Consider the following 16,173-nt stretch of genomic DNA (forward strand, 5'->3'; position numbering starts at 1 on the left):
CCCCCGTATATAAAGGAGCAAGGGGGGAGGCCGGCCGGCCCTTGTTGGCGCGCCAGGGAGGAGGAATCCTCCTCCTAGTAGGAGTAGGATTCCCCTCTTTCCTACTCCTACTAGGAGGGGAAAGGAAGGGGGAGAGGGAGAAGGAAAGGGGGGCGCCGCCCCCCTCTCTTAGTCCAATTCGGACCAGAGGGGGAGGGGGCGCGCGGCCCACCCTGGCCGCCCCTCTCTCTCTCTCCACTAAGGCCCATAAGGCCCATTACTTCTCCCGGGGGGGGTTCCGGTAACCCTCCGGCTCTCCGGTTTTCTCCGAAATCACCCGGAACCTTTCCGATGTCCGAATATAGCCGTCCAATATATCGATCTTTATGTCTCGACCATTTCGAGACTCCTCGTCATGTCCATGATCACATCCGGGACTCCGAACAACCTTCGGTACATCAAAATACATAAACTCATAATGAAACTGTCATCGTAACGTTAAGCATGCGGACCCTACGGTTCGAGAACAATGTAGACATGACCGAGATACATCTCCGGTCAATAACCAATAGCGGAACCTGGATGCTCATATTGGCTCCCACATATTCTACGAAGATCTTTATCGGTCAGACCGCATAACAACATACGTTGTTCCCTTTGTCATCGGTATGTTACTTGCCCGAGATTCGATCGTCGGTATCCTATACCTAGTTCAATCTCGTTACCGGCAAGTCTCTTTACTCGTTCTGTAATACATCATCTCGCAACTAACTCATTAGCTGCAATGCTTGCAAGGCTTATGTGATGTGCATTACCGAGAGGGCCCAGAGATACCTCTCCGTCAATCAGAGTGACAAATCCTAATCTTGAAATACGCCAACCCAACATGTACCTTTGGAGACACCTGTAGAGCTCCTTTATAATCACCCAGTTACGTTGTGACGTTTGGTAGCACACAAAGTGTTCCTCCGGCAAACGGGAGTTGCATAATCTCATAGTCATAGGAACATGTATAAGTCATGAAGAAAGCAATAGCAACATACTAAACGATCGAGTGCTAAGCTAACTGAATGGGTCATGTCAATCACATCATTCTCCTAATGATATGATCCCGTTAATCAAATGACAACTCATGTCTATGGTTAGGAAACATAACCATCTTTGATCAACGAGCTAGTCAAGTAGAGGCATACTAGTGACACTCTGTTTGTCTATGTATTCACACATGTATTATGTTTCCGGTTAATACAATTCTAGCATGAATAATAAAAATTTATCATGAAATAAGGAAATAAATAATAACTTTATTATTGCCTCTAGGGTATATTTCCTTCAGTCTTCCACTTGCACTAGAGTCAATAATCTAGTTCACATCGCCATGTGATTTAACAGCAATAGTTCACATCACCATGTGATTAACACCCATAGTTCACATCGATATGTGATCAACACCCAAAGGGTTTACTAGAGTCAGTAATCTAGTTCACATCGCTATGTGATTAACACCCAAAGAGTACTAAGGTGTGATCATGTTTTGCCTGTGAGATAATTTTAGTCAACGGGTCTGTCACATTCAGATCCGTAAGTATTTTGCGAATTTCTATGTCAACAATGCTCTGCAAGGAGCTATTCTAGCTTATTGCTCCCACTTTTCAATATGTATCTGGATCGAGACTTAGAGTCATCCAGATCGGTGTCAAAACTTGCATCGACGTAACCCTTTACGACGAACTTTTTTGTCACCTCCATAATCGAGAAACATATCCTTTATTCCACTAAGGATAATTTTGACCGCTGTCCAATGATCTACTCCTAGATCACTATTGTACTCCCTTGCCAAAATCAGTGTAGGGTATACAATAGATCTGGTACACAGCATGGCATACTTTATAGAACCTATGGCCAAGGCATAGGGAATGACTTTCATTCTCTTTCTATCTTCTGCCGTGGTCAGGTTTTGAGTCTTACTCAATTTCACACCTTGTAACATAGACAAGAACTCTTTCTTTGACTATTCCATTTTGAACTACTTCAAAATCTTGTCAAGGTATGTACTCATTGAAAAAACTTATCAAGTGTCTTGATCTATCTCTATAGATCTTGACACTCAATATGTAAGCAGCTTCACCGAGGTCTTTCTTTGAAAAACTCCTTTCAAACACTCCTTTATGCTTTGCAGAATAATTTTACATTATTTCCGATCAACAATATGTCATTCACATATACTTATCAGAAATGTTGTAGTGCTCCCACTCACTTTCTTGTAAATACAGGCTTCACCGCAAGTCTGTATAAAACTATATGCTTTGATCAACTCATCAAAGCGTATATTCCAACTCCGAGATGCTTGCACCAGTCCATAGATGGATCGTTGGAGCTTGCATATTTTGTTAACACCTTTAGGATCGACAAAACCTTCTAGTTGCATCGCATACAACTCTTCTTTAATAAATCCATTAAGGAATGCAGTTTTGTTTATCCATTTGCCGGATTTCATAAAATGCGGCAATTGCTAACATGATTCGGACAGACTTAAGCATAGATACGAGTGAGAAACTCTCATCGTAGTCAACACCTTGAACTTGTCGAAAACCTTTTGCGACAATTCTAGCTTTGTAGATAGTAACACTACTATCAGCGTCTGTCTTCCTCTTGAAGATCCATTTATTTTCTATGGCTTGCCGATCATCGGGCAAATCCATCAAAGTCCATACTTTGTTCTCATACATGGATCCCATCTCAGATTTCATGGCCTCAAGCCATTTCGCGGAATCTGGGCTCATCATCGCTTCCTCATAGTTCGTAGGTTCGTCATGGTTAAGTAACATGACCTCCAGAACAGGATTACCGTACCACTCTGGTGCGGATCTCACTCTGGTTGACCTACGAGGTTCGGTAGTAACTTGATCCGAAGTTACATGATCAATATCATTATCTTCCTCACTAATTGGTGTAGTAGTCACAGGAACAGATTTCTATGATGAACTATTTTCCAATAAGGGAGCAGGTACAGTTACCTCATCAAGTTCTACTTTCCTCCCACTCACTTCTTTCGAGAGAAACTCCTTCTCTGGAAAGGATCCATTCTCAGCAACGAATATCTTGCCTTCGGATCTGTGATAGAAGGTGTACCCAACATTTTCTTTTGGGTATCCTATGAAGACACACTTCTCCGATTTGGGTTTGAGCTTATCAGGATGAAGCTTTTTCATATAAGCATTGGAACCCCAAACTTTAAGAAACGACAACTTTGGTTTCTTGCCAAACCACGGTTCATACAGTGTCGTCTCAACGGATTTAGATGGTGCCCTTTTTTCGTGAATGCAGCTGTCTCTAATGCATAATCCCAAAACAATATTGGTAAATCGGTAAGAAACATCATAGATTGTACTATATCCAATAAAGTACGGTTATGACGTTCGGACACACCATTATGTTGTGGTGTTCCAGGTGGCATGAGTTTGTGAAACTATTCCACATTGTTTTAATTGAAGACCAAACTCGTAACTCAAATATTTGTCTCCGCGATCAGATCGTGGAAACCTTATCTTCTTGTCACGATGATTTTCCACTTCACTCTGAAATTCTTTGAACTGTTCAAATGTTTCAGACTTATGTTTCATCAAGTAGACATACCCATATCTGCTCAAATCATCTGTGAAGGTCAGAAAATAACGATACCCTCCGCGAGCCTTAACACTCATCGGATCGCATACATCAGTATGTATTATTTCCAATAAGTCAGTTGCTCGCTTCATTGTTCCGGAGAACGGAGTCTTAGTCATCTTGCCCATGAGGCATGGTTCGCAAGCACCAAGTGATTCATAATCAAGTGATTCCAAAATCCCATCAGCATGGAGTTTCTTCATGCGCTTTACACCAATATGACCTAAATGGCAGTGCCACAAATAAGTTGCACTATCATTTTTAACTTCGCATCTTTTGGTTTCAATATTATGAATATGTGTATCACTACGATCGAGATCCAACGAACCATTTTCATTGGGTGCGTAACCATATAAAGTTTTATTCATGTAAACAGAACAACAATTTATTCTCTTACTTAAATGAATAACCGTATTGCAATAAACATGATCAAATCATATTTATGCTCAACACAAACACCAAATAACACTTATTTAGGTTCAACACTAATCCTGAAAGTCCCGAAAGTATAGGGAGTGTGCGATGATGATCATATCAATCTTGGAACCACTTCCAACTCTCATCATCACTTCACCCTTAACTAGTCTCTGTTCATTCTACAACTCCCATTTCGAGTTACTAATCTTAGCAACTGAACTAGTACCAAATACTGAGGGGTTGCTATGAACACTAGTAAAGTACACATCAATAACATGTATATCAAATATACCTTTGTTTACTTTTCCATCCTTTCTTATCCACCAAATACTTGGGGTAGTTCCGCTTCCAGTGACCAATCCCTTTGCAGTAGAAGCACTTAGTCTTAGGCTTAGGACCAGACTTGGGTTTCTTCACTTGAGCAGCAACTTGCTTGCCATTCTTCTTGAAGTTCCCCTTCTTCCTTTTGCCCTTTTCTTGAAACTAGTGGTCTTGTCTACCATCAACACTTGATGTTTTTCTTGAATTCTACCTTCATCGATTTTAGCATCACGAAGAGCTTGGGAATCGTTTCCGTTATCCCTTGCATATTATAGTTCATCACGAAGTTCTACTAACTTGGTGATGGTGACTAGAGAATTCTGTCAATCACTATTTTATCTGGAAGATTAACTCCCACTTGATTCAAGCGATTGTAGTACCCAGACAATCTGAGCACATGCTCACTAGTTTAGCGATTCTCCTCCATCTTTTAGCTATAGAACTTTGTTGGAGACTTCATATCTCTCAACTCGGGTATTTGCTTGAAATATTAACTTCAACTCCTGGAACATCTCATATGGTCCATGACGTTCAAAACGTCTTTGAAGTCCCGATTCTAAGCCGTTAAGCATGGTGCACTTAAACTATCAAGTAGTCATCATATTGAGCTAGCCAAACATTCATAACGTCTGCATCTGCTCCTGCAATAGGTTTGTCACCTAGCGGTGCATCAAGGACATAATTCTTCTGTGCAGCAATGAGGATAAACCTCAGATCATGGATCCAATCCGCATCATTGCTACTAACATCTTTCAACACAATTTTCTCTAGGAACATATCAAAATAAACATATGAAAGCAACAACGCGAGCTATTGATCTACAACATAGATATGCTAATACTACCAGGACTAAGTTCATGATAAATTAAAGTTCAATTAATCATATTACTTAAGAACTCCCACTTAGATAGACATCCCTCTAATCCTCTAAGTGATCACGTGATCCATAGCAACTAAACCATGTCCGATCATCACGTGAGATGGAGTAGTTTCAATGGTGAACATCACTATGTTGATCATATCTACTATATGATTCACGCTCAACCTTTCGGTCTCCGTGTTCCGAGGCCATATCTGTTATATGCTAGGCTCGTCAAGTTAAACCTGAGTATTCCGCGTGTGCAACTGTTTTGCACCCGTTGTATTTGAACGTAGAGCCTATCACACCCGATCATCACGTGGTGTCTCAGCACGAAGAACTTTCGCAATGGTGCATACTCAGGGAGAACACTTTTACTATGATAATTTAGTGAGGGATCATCTTATAATGCTACCGTCAATCAAAGCAAGATAAGATGCATAAAAGATAAACATCACATGCAATCAATATAAGTGATATGATATGGCCATCATCATCTTGTGCCTTTGATCTCCATCTCCAAAGCATCGTCCTGATCTCCATTGTCACCGGCATGACACCATGATCTCCATCATCTTGATCTATATCAATGTGTCTTCACATGGTCGTCTCGCCAACAATTGCTCTTGCAACTATTGCTATCGCATAGCGATAAAGTAAAGCAATTATTTGGTGCTTGCATCTTATGCAATAGAGACAACCATAAGGCTTCTACCAGTTGCCGATAACCTCGACAAAACATGATCATATTATACAACAACTTATATCTCATCACGTCTTGACCATATCACATCACAACATGCCCTGCAAAAACAAGTTAGACGTCCTCTACTTTGTTGTTGCAAGTTTTATGTGGCTGCTACTAGGCTTAGCAAGAACCATTCTTACCTACGCATCGAAACCACAACGATAGTTTGTCAAGTTGGTGCTGTTTTAACCTTCGCAAGGACCGGGCGTAGCCACACTCGGTTCAACTAAAGTTGGAGAAACTGACATCCGCTAGTCACCTGTGTGCATAGCACGGCGGTAAAACCAGTCTCGCGTAAGCGTACGCGTAATGTCGGCCCAGGCCGCTTCATCCAACAATACCGCCGAACCAAAGTATGACATGCTGGTAAGCAGTATGACTTATATCGCCCACAACTCACTTGTGTTCTACTCGTGCATATAACATCAAACCATAAAAACCTAGGCTCTGATACCACTGTTGGGGAACGTAGTAATTTCAAAAAATTTCCTACACACATGCAAGATCATGGTGATGCATAGCAACGAGAGGGGAGAGTGTTGTCTACGTATCCTCGTAGACCGAAGCGGAAGCGTTGACGCAACGTAGAGGTAGTCGTACGTCTTCCCGGTTCAACCGATCCAAGCACCGTTACTCCGGCACCTCCGAGTTCTTGGCACATGTTCAGCTCGATGACGCTCCCCGGGCTCCGATCCAGCAAAGCTCCGGGGAGGAGTTCCGTCAGCACGACGGCGTGGTGACGATCTTGATGTTCTACCGTTGCAGGGCTTCGCCTAAGCACCGCTATAATATGACCGAGGTGGAATATTGTGGAGGGGGGCACCGCACACGGCTAAGGAACGATCACGAATATCAACTTGTGTGTTCTAGGGTGCCCCCTACCCCCGTATATAAAGGAGCAAGAGGGGAGGCCGGCCGGCCCTTGTTGGCGGGCCAGGGAGGAGGAATCCTCCTCCTAGTAGGAGTAGGATTCCCCTCTTTCCTACTTCTACTAGGAGGGGGAAAGGAAGGGGGAGAGGGAGAAGGAAAGGGGGGCGCCGCCCCCCTCTCCTAGTCCAATTCGGACCAGAGGGGGAGGGGGCGCGCGGCCCACCCTGGCCGCCCCTTTCTCTCTCCACTAAGGCCCATAAGGCCCATTACTTCTCCCGGGGGGGGGGGGGGGGGGTTCCGGTAACCCTCCGGCACTCCGGTTTTCTCCGAAATCACCCGGAACATTTCCGGTGTCCGAATATAGCCGTCCAATATATCGATCTTTATGTCTCGACCATTTCGAGACTCCTCGTCATGTCCATGATCACATCCGGGACTCCGAACAACCTTCGGTACATCAAAATACATAAACTCATAATGAAACTGTCATCGTAACGTTAAGCGTGCGGACCCTATGGTTCGAGAACAATGTAGACATGACCGAGATACGTCTCCGGTCAATAACCAATAGCGGAACCTGGATGCTCATATTGGCTCCCACATATTCTACGAAGATCTTTATCGGTCAGACCGCATAACAACATACGTTGTTCCCTTTGTCATCGGTATGTTACTTGCCCGAGATTCGATCGTCGGTATCCTATACCTAGTTCAATCTCGTTACCGGCAAGTCTCTTTACTCGTTCTGTAATACATCATCTCGCAACTAACTCATTAGCTGCAATGCTTGCAAGGCTTATGTGATGTGCATTACCGAGAGGGCCCAGAGATGCCTCTCCGTCAATCGGAGTGACAAATCCTAATCTCGAAATACGCCAACCCAAAATGTTCCTTTGGAGACACCTGTAGAGCTCCTTTATAATCACCCAGTTACGTTGTGACGTTTGGTAGCACACAAAGTGTTCCTCCGGAAAACGGGAGTTGCATAATCTCATAGTCATAGGAACATGTATAAGTCATGAAGAAAGCAATAGCAACATACTAAACGATCGAGTGCTAAGCTAACTGAATGGGTCATGTCAATCACATCATTCTCCTAATGATATGATCCCGTTAATCAAATGACAACTCATGTCTATGGTTAGGAAACATAACCATCTTTGATCAACGAGCTAGTCAAGTAGAGGCATACTAGTGACACTCTGTTTGTCTATGTATTCACACATGTATTATGTTTCCGGTTAATACAATTCTAGCATGAATAATAAAAATTTATCATGAAATAAGGAAATAAATAATAACTTTATTATTGCCTCTAGGGCATATTTCCTTAATGTTTCCCTTCTTCTTTTTCTTCCATTACCATCGGTGATGGTTCCACTATTCCTGTCTCTTACACCGGTGACTCTTTACATCCCCTATTCTTCTAACAATTTTCTTTTACGTAATATTCTTGTAGTCCCATCTTTAATTACTAATCTTATCTCCGTTCGTCAGTTTACCATCGATAATCAAGTTATTCTTGCCTTTGACCCCTTTGGTTTATCTGTGAAGGATCTGACAACGGGGGAGGTTCTAGCTCGGTACAATAGCACAGGCGATCTTTATCCTCTTCATGGCGCCCCCACTTCCACTCCTGGCGCCATGCTTGCATCAGTTGATCTATGGCATCGTCGGCTTGGTCATCCTAATAAAGCTACACTATCATCATTATTACAGGAGTTTTGTATCCCTAGTTCTAGTGTCTCTCATGATTCCTCTCTTTGTAATGCCTGTCAATGTGGCAAACATGTTAGACTAACTTTTGGTACATCCTCTACTATTAGTACTTTTCCTTTTGAATTACTACATTGTGATCTATGGACCTCTCCAATTCCTAGTGTTTCTGGTTATAAATACTATCTTGTAATTCTTGATGATTATTCCCATTATGTTTGGACCTTTCCTCTCTGAGCCAAGTCCGATGTACACCCAATTTTTCTCAATTTCCGTCAATATGTTCTAACCCACTTTGGTCTTCCAATACGCTTTATTCAATGTGACAATGGACGTGAATTTGATAATACTCGCAATCGCACTTTCTTTCTCTCTCACGGCATAATCCTTCGCTTTTCTTGCCCCTATACATCCCCTCAAAACGGTAAAGCAGAACGCTCTCTTCGCTCCATCAATGATATTCTTCGCACCTTGCTTATTCAAGCTTCTCTTCCTCCCCGTTTTTGGGTTGAAGCACTACGTACTGCCACACTTCTTCTAAATATTAGACCAACCAAAACATGTCCTCTCTACACTCCTTTTCAATCCCTCTTTCTTTCACATCCCGACTATCTTTCTCTCCGTGTTTTTGGTTGTCTCTGTTTTCCCAACATCACTTCTACGACCTCTCATAAACTAGAACCTCGATCTTTACCCTGCATCTATCTTGGTCTCTCCGATGATCATAAGGGCTCTCGCTGCTTTGATCCCTCATCCGGTCGTGTCATTATTTCCCGTCACATCGTCTTTGACGAACACACTTTTCCCTACGCTGCCACAAAAACATCACCTACACCCCAATCATCCCTTGTCCATTCTTCATCTTCTCTCCTCCCTCGTCTAGATCCTACCTCTATTGCCACGGAGCAACAACCACCACAGCAGCCTCCCATACCTCCACAGCAGCCTTCCGCGCCGCCCACTCCTCCTTCACCACAGCCTTCCGCGCCCCCCACTCCTCCCTTGACAGCAGCTTCCTCTCCTCCCACGCCTATCTCCCCTATTGTCTCTTCTCCTTCTTCCTCTTCTTCCTCCACACCGCCTCTTCCGTGCAATGCCGTTCCTATAATACCTCCGGCCAACGATCATGTCATGTGCACTCGTGGTAAGCGTGGCTTTCACCTCCCTACACAACGTCTTAATCTCACGGCCATTCCCACTGTCTCCCCTATTCCTACCTCTTATAAACGTGCTCTTCTCGATCCTCTCTGGCATTCTGCTATGCGTGATGAGTTTCATGCTCTTCAGCAAAATAACACCTGGACTCTCGTTCCCAAACCACCCGGTGTCAATGTTGTTTCCGGCAAATGGGTTTTCCGTCACAAATTTCATGCTGATGGTACTCTTGCTCGTTATAAAGCTCGTTGGGTTTGTCGTGGGTTTTCTCAGCAACACGGTGTTGATTTTGATGAGACTTTTTCTCCAGTTGTAAAACCTAGTACCATTCGTGTTGTTCTCAGTCTTGTTGTCTCCTCCTCTTGGCCGATTCATCAATTAGATGTTAAAAATGCCTTCCTCCATGGCACTCTCAATGAAACTGTCTATTGTCAACAACCTTCGGGTTTTGAGAATTCCTCTTCTCCTGATTTTGTTTGTCTTCTTCACAAATCACTGTACGGTCTTAAACAAGCTCCTCGTGCTTGGTTTCATCGCTTCACCACCTTTATTCACACATTAGGTTTTACCTTGTCTAAATCCGATTCCTCTCTCTTTATTTTTCGTTCCTCCTCCCATACTGCCTATCTTCTCCTATATGTTGACGACATAATTCTCACTGCCTCTTCTGATTCCTTTTTACAACACATTATCTCTTCTCTTAATCGTGAATTTTCCATGACTGATCTCGGTCCTCTTCATCACTTTCTTGGGATCACTGTCTCCCGCACTTCATCTACACTCTTTCTCTCTCAATGCCAGTATCTTCTTGACTTGCTCTGTCGTGCGGGGATGACTGACTGTCAACCATGTCGTACGCCGGTCGACGTTGGTACCAAGTTGTCGGCCGACGGTGAACCTTTTTCTGATCCTACCCTATATCGCAGTATCACTGGTGCTCTCCAATATGCCACTCTCACTCGTCCTGATATATCTTATTCTGTTCAACAAGCGTGCTTATATATGCATGATCCCCGTGTTCCTCATTTTTCTCATGTCAAGAGAATACTTCGGTATCTCAAAGGTACTATTGATCATGGTCTTCTTCTTAACTCTTCCTCTCCAACAAGCTTGACAGTTTATTCTGATGCAGACCGGGAGGGTTGTCCAGATACTCGACGATCTACATCCGGCTTTTGTGTTTATTTGGGTGACAATCTTGTTTCTTGGTCTTCTAAAAGGCAGGTTACAGTTTCCAGATCTTCTGCAGAAGCTGAATGTAGGTCTGTTGCTCATTCTGTGGCCGAGGCGGTGTGGCTCCGTCAGCTTCTGGTTGAGCTCCATCGACCAATCGAGCGTGCAACTATTGTTTATTGTGACAATATTTCTACAGTCTACATGGCGTCCAATCCTGTTCAGCATCGCCGCACAAAACACATCGAGATTGATATTCATTTTGTTCGTGAAAAAGTGGCTCTTGGCGAGGTCCGTGTGCTTCATGTTCCTACCACTGCACAATTTGCTGATATTTTCACCAAGGGGCTCCCCACTGCAGCATTCACTGGCATTCGCTCCAGTCTCAACATCGTTACACCTGATGTTGACACTGCGGGGGGGTATTAGAGTATATATTCGGTTTGTATATTTGATAGTTCAAGTTGTAATCTATCTCTACTATCCTTGGCCCCCAAGTTTGTATCTTATATAAACAGCCCTTCGAGGCCCTAATACATATTCAGAATTCAATAATCTTCAGTTGTGAGAAGCACTCTACTGCCGACCCCAGGAACCACAGGGAATGCATCTTTTATATCGACCCAAAAGTCTTCCCGCATGTCATCGATTACAATGAAGAACCTGTAAGTGATAGAAACAAGTTAGAATCTCGGCAAAGCAACTATCGGATAGCATAAGGAAATCGAAGTAATGTTGCTAAAAAGAAACGAGTTAGAATCTTCAGGCAAAGCAACTATCGGATAGCACGAGGAAACGGAAGTAATATTGCTAAATTTTTTTCCTTTGTGCCTAAAAACAAAGATATACTAATATGTGCAAATTTAGATTCTTCTAATGTTATCTTTTTTACTTTCATGTTGTTTAACATTCGCCGTGTGTTATGAACCAGCATACGCACCCAACTGATTGGTAATTCTCTGTTCACAGGAGGATACAGAGTTGAAGAGACAGAGAGTAGAATTCAGAGAAGAAAGAGGGCAGCAGATTCAGAGTCTCATATATTGTTACAGGTCACAAGTTTTTCCAATGGCAAAAAACAACCCCAAAGCAAACAACTCTCGCTTAAGGGCCGGGACAGCTGTTGACGATGCACCGACTTTCGCTAGACGCTACACAGCCAACCGTCAGATCAAGCAGCCCACTCTGGGCCACTGAATTGTGCAGCTCGGCGGCACTCTTGCTTAGAGTGTCGGAGTTCTTCAGCTTGTTCTCCTGTACCCTGCTCCAGCATTTCTGCCAGTCCTTGGACGCTCCCTACGACTCATCTTCCTAAAACAATTTGTAGAGTCTGTGTCTAATATTTGTTCGAGCTGTGTAATTGGGTTACTGTTGAACTTTCAGCCATACATCGTATGGATAGATCAGTACATGGAAGGTGCTATAGGTGGAAAACAAGATACTCGTGGTACGTTATGTGTAATCAACTCCAGTTCATATTACTACATTTCAAAGATGTTAGTGTTAACGTTGAGAACTTTTGCTTGTTGCGGGAGTATCTCAACATGCAGAGACATAGTTGAGAAATTAATAACTTTTGAGGTTGTAATTGTATCACATGATGCGACAATGAGATTAACAAAATAATTCCATCCTCCAAAAGTGTGCCAATGGACGTGAATAATTGTTGGTTGCATAAAATTGTGCTAAAATAAAGATGCAGTTTATATAGCTATATCAATGATATTGTAGTGTGGTGGACAGTGGAATTAGAGAGAAACATGATTCGAGAAATCCAATGGAAGCATAATCGGGTAGAAAATTCCCTTTACCTCTTTTTCCCAAGGCGCTTTTGTATGGTTGCACAGAGCTTGGTGTTGCTGGAGCTTGCGCTAATGGTGGTGATATGTGCTCCAAGTTCCTGTAATATCGCTTGGAGAAGATCTTCTGGGCCTTTCTCTGCAGCTCGAACCCAAGCCCGTGCCGGGTATTGGCTCTCGTCGTCAAGTCTGTCGTACACACGCTTGGCAAGTTGAGACTTGCCGATGCCACCGAATCCGACGACGGAGATCACATTGAGCTTCTCCTTGGGTTGGTGACCTTGCGTCGAACTTACCCTCCTCCTCGGCCGCGTCCGTGCCCACGGGGTTATCTGTGTACGTCTCCGGCTCCGGCTTCACTTCAGGTGCCCGTGAATCAAAGACGGCGGTGGCCCGGCCATGTCCATACGCTAGATCGGTGTACTTCTTTCTCAGCTCCGACGCCTCGTCTGACCGCTTCCTGAGAAGGACGATCGCCGCGGCAAACTTGCCACGGGCCCGCACCGTCTTGAGCCGGTGGGCTTTCCGACGGATCCACCCCGCGTCGGCGACGGGCACCGTCGAGATGCGGTGTATGAAGTGGTCGATGCAGTCATCAATGTCGTACGCCAGGTCACGCACGATCTTGATCCATTCCTGATGCGCCTCGGCGGCGTCGCTCGCATGCTGATGATTACCAGCATGCAGCAATGATCGAACACTCCCTTTGGATGTGTTCGATGTCATGCTCCAGTTCCGCCAGCAGCCTCCGTCTTCTCAGAAAGAAACCGGTGAGCTTAGGAGCGACCTTCGCCGCCACCGTGGCAACCGCAGTTAATTCGATCATCGCCGCGCCGGAGTTCCGATCAGATCATAATTGACACTGATTCTTCCCTCCACTCCCCTCCTCCGCCCTCATGGAAGCTCGTGGATACAGAAAATAGTTGAGCAACTCAGCAGAGAAACCAGGAGACTACGATTTTGCTAGCAATGATGCCAACCATATGAATATGCTAATAGAAGGATAGAAGAAATAGCAGGGACCGGTGGGCGACATGGGTCCAGCCTGCAAATAATGATGTTCACATGGAAGTCCACTGCTGGTCAGAGCATCTACAACGGGAGCCAACACTTTCCATCACTTTCCCCTATAGGTCCCGACGGACAACCCAACTGGACAGTGTAAGAGCATCTCCAGCCGTTTGGCCCCCCAGGGCGCTGAAAAAGAGCTGCCTGGGGCGAACCGTCGCTAGATTGGCCCCTGGGGCGATCTAGCTCCCAGCCACGCCCCCAGCCCCCCCCCCCCCCCCAAGTCGCGTCAAATTCAAACTGCGTCATTCCCACTCACAAAAAAACGCCCAGTCCGGCGATCAGCGGCCCAATTCGGCGATCGGAAGAAAAGTTCGTCGTACAAACAAAAGAAAGGACGCGTGGGCAACACATCAAATGGCGGGGTCGGCCTCCGGCGTCGGCGTAGTCGGCGTGCGCGGGCTTGGCGGTGTCGGAACTGCTTCTATGCTGGGCGGCGGCGGCGCGGCCTCTGTGCTGCTGGGCGTCGTGGAGACATCATCGCTCGGGCTTGACGGCGTCGTCGGCGTGGGCGTGGGAGTTGGCGGCGCCGTAGACGGCAACTGGTTCAGGATGAGGTCGCACTCCGCCATGTACCACACCTTGAGCTTGAAACCGCCATCGGGACCACCTTGAGCTTGACCTACCCAAAGACATCCCTAGAAGAAGTCACCTTTCAATCGACTTGGAGGTATCCCACTCGACGGATTCAAGACACTCGACCATGGAGCTATCACTCGACCACAAAGCCAACCACTCGACTGCCAGGAGATCTAAAGTCACTCCGCATACAAACGGTCGGTCATTAAGTAGCTTTTATGGTCATCATAACACTTTATTAGGGGCGTTACCACTAACCCCCAGTCTTAATGTACTTTAAACCCTGCATTACTGAGGGCTGGAGGGGCCTGGCGAACTCTATATAAGCCACCCCCCTCCTCAGTATCAAGGGTTCGCACCCCTGTTATTCATACACACATAATTCAGTCGACCGCCTCCGAGCACCGAGACGTAGGGCTGTTACTTCCTCCGAGAAGGGCCTGAACTCGTAATCCTCGTGTGCTTACAACTCCTCCATAGCTAAGATCTAGCCTCTCCATACATACCCCCCTACATCACTGTCAGAGTTAGAACCACGACGGTTGGCGCCCACCTTGGGGCTAGGAGTCTTAGCGCCTAGATTGGAGAAGTTGCGATTTTTCCGATCCCTTTGATCATGGTTTCGGGCGGAGCTTTGGTGGAGGGCCGCGAGATCCATCTCGGCGCTCTCACGTTCATCGCCGATGACTCCGCTTGGCTTCAGGAGGCTCCACTCGACATCGACGCGCTCCCCGTCCGCGGGGGCGATGCACTTTCGCGCATGCGTCCGTGGTGTCCTCCTGCGGCAGCCGTCGACCCGGTATTGGTCGGCTCCTGTCTCTCGCCGGCGCAAGTGCTCTGGTCGATCGAGGCTTCAGAGGTGGGTGAGGCATGCGGTGGCCCGCCAGTCGGCCGCCCCACAAGTCGCGGCAATCGAGCCCGACTAATCCCTCTAAGGCCTGTTCGACTGGCTCCGCAGAGACCGCATCCGAGTGCGACAGTAGCGACCCAGCGGCAGAGGTTCTGGTGATCGATGGGCCATGCAGTCCTCCCGGTTTCCCTCGCACTGACGGAGGTGCAGGTGGGGGCGACCCGTCGCGTCTCCACGAAGAATATCTCCCCGAGCCTCTCACGTCATTGCAGCGAGAGGAGCTTCGCTGCCGGAACATGGATGCACTTCACACTCCTATCGTTGGAGAAACCCCCGAGGCCCGGGCCTTGGAGGACGCGCGCTTGGCTAACTTGGCCGAGCGCACTCGACTGGAGAATCTCCAGCGAGTACTCGACGAGAAAGCGCGTCAACGGGCTCCAGAATCCATTCGACGCCAGCTCTTTCCGCCTACGCAGGTATATCGAACTCCGGTTCAGAATTTGGCGGCTGCGGCCCGTATAGCAGAATCGATTCAGCCCTCCCAGTCAGAGGCTGGCAGGGGCTTGTTGCAAATCAGAGCGTTGCTCCGGGCAGCGGGAAACCAGAATTCCGCTGTTTCTCAGTCGCGGAATAGGATCCATAGTCGATCCGTTGCAGCGGATACAGTTCAGTCGGCTCACAGCCTAAGATCGCCCCCGAGGCGCGAGGGACGTGGTGACCGGCATGATCAGTACAGAAGGAATGAGCAGTATGATCACCGTTTCGATCGTGATGATCGAAGTCGAGTTCCAACCCCTCCCCCGAGGAGTGGATCATATGCGCCTCGACAGCAGGATGACAGACGCCCTCATAGTGTTGGGCAGAGAATTCCAGTCGACCCCAGGGAACCAGGCTTTGATGCGAGATCCATTCTCGTTCAAGGTTTGGTCGACAGGAACAGAGCTCATCGAGAAGGCCACGACAGAGATGCGCC

The sequence above is a fragment of the Triticum urartu genome, chromosome 7A (genome assembly GCF_056163025.1).
Source record: "Triticum urartu cultivar PI428250 chromosome 7A, HENAU_Tu73, whole genome shotgun sequence".
In the NCBI taxonomy this organism is placed as follows: domain Eukaryota; kingdom Viridiplantae; phylum Streptophyta; class Magnoliopsida; order Poales; family Poaceae; genus Triticum; species Triticum urartu.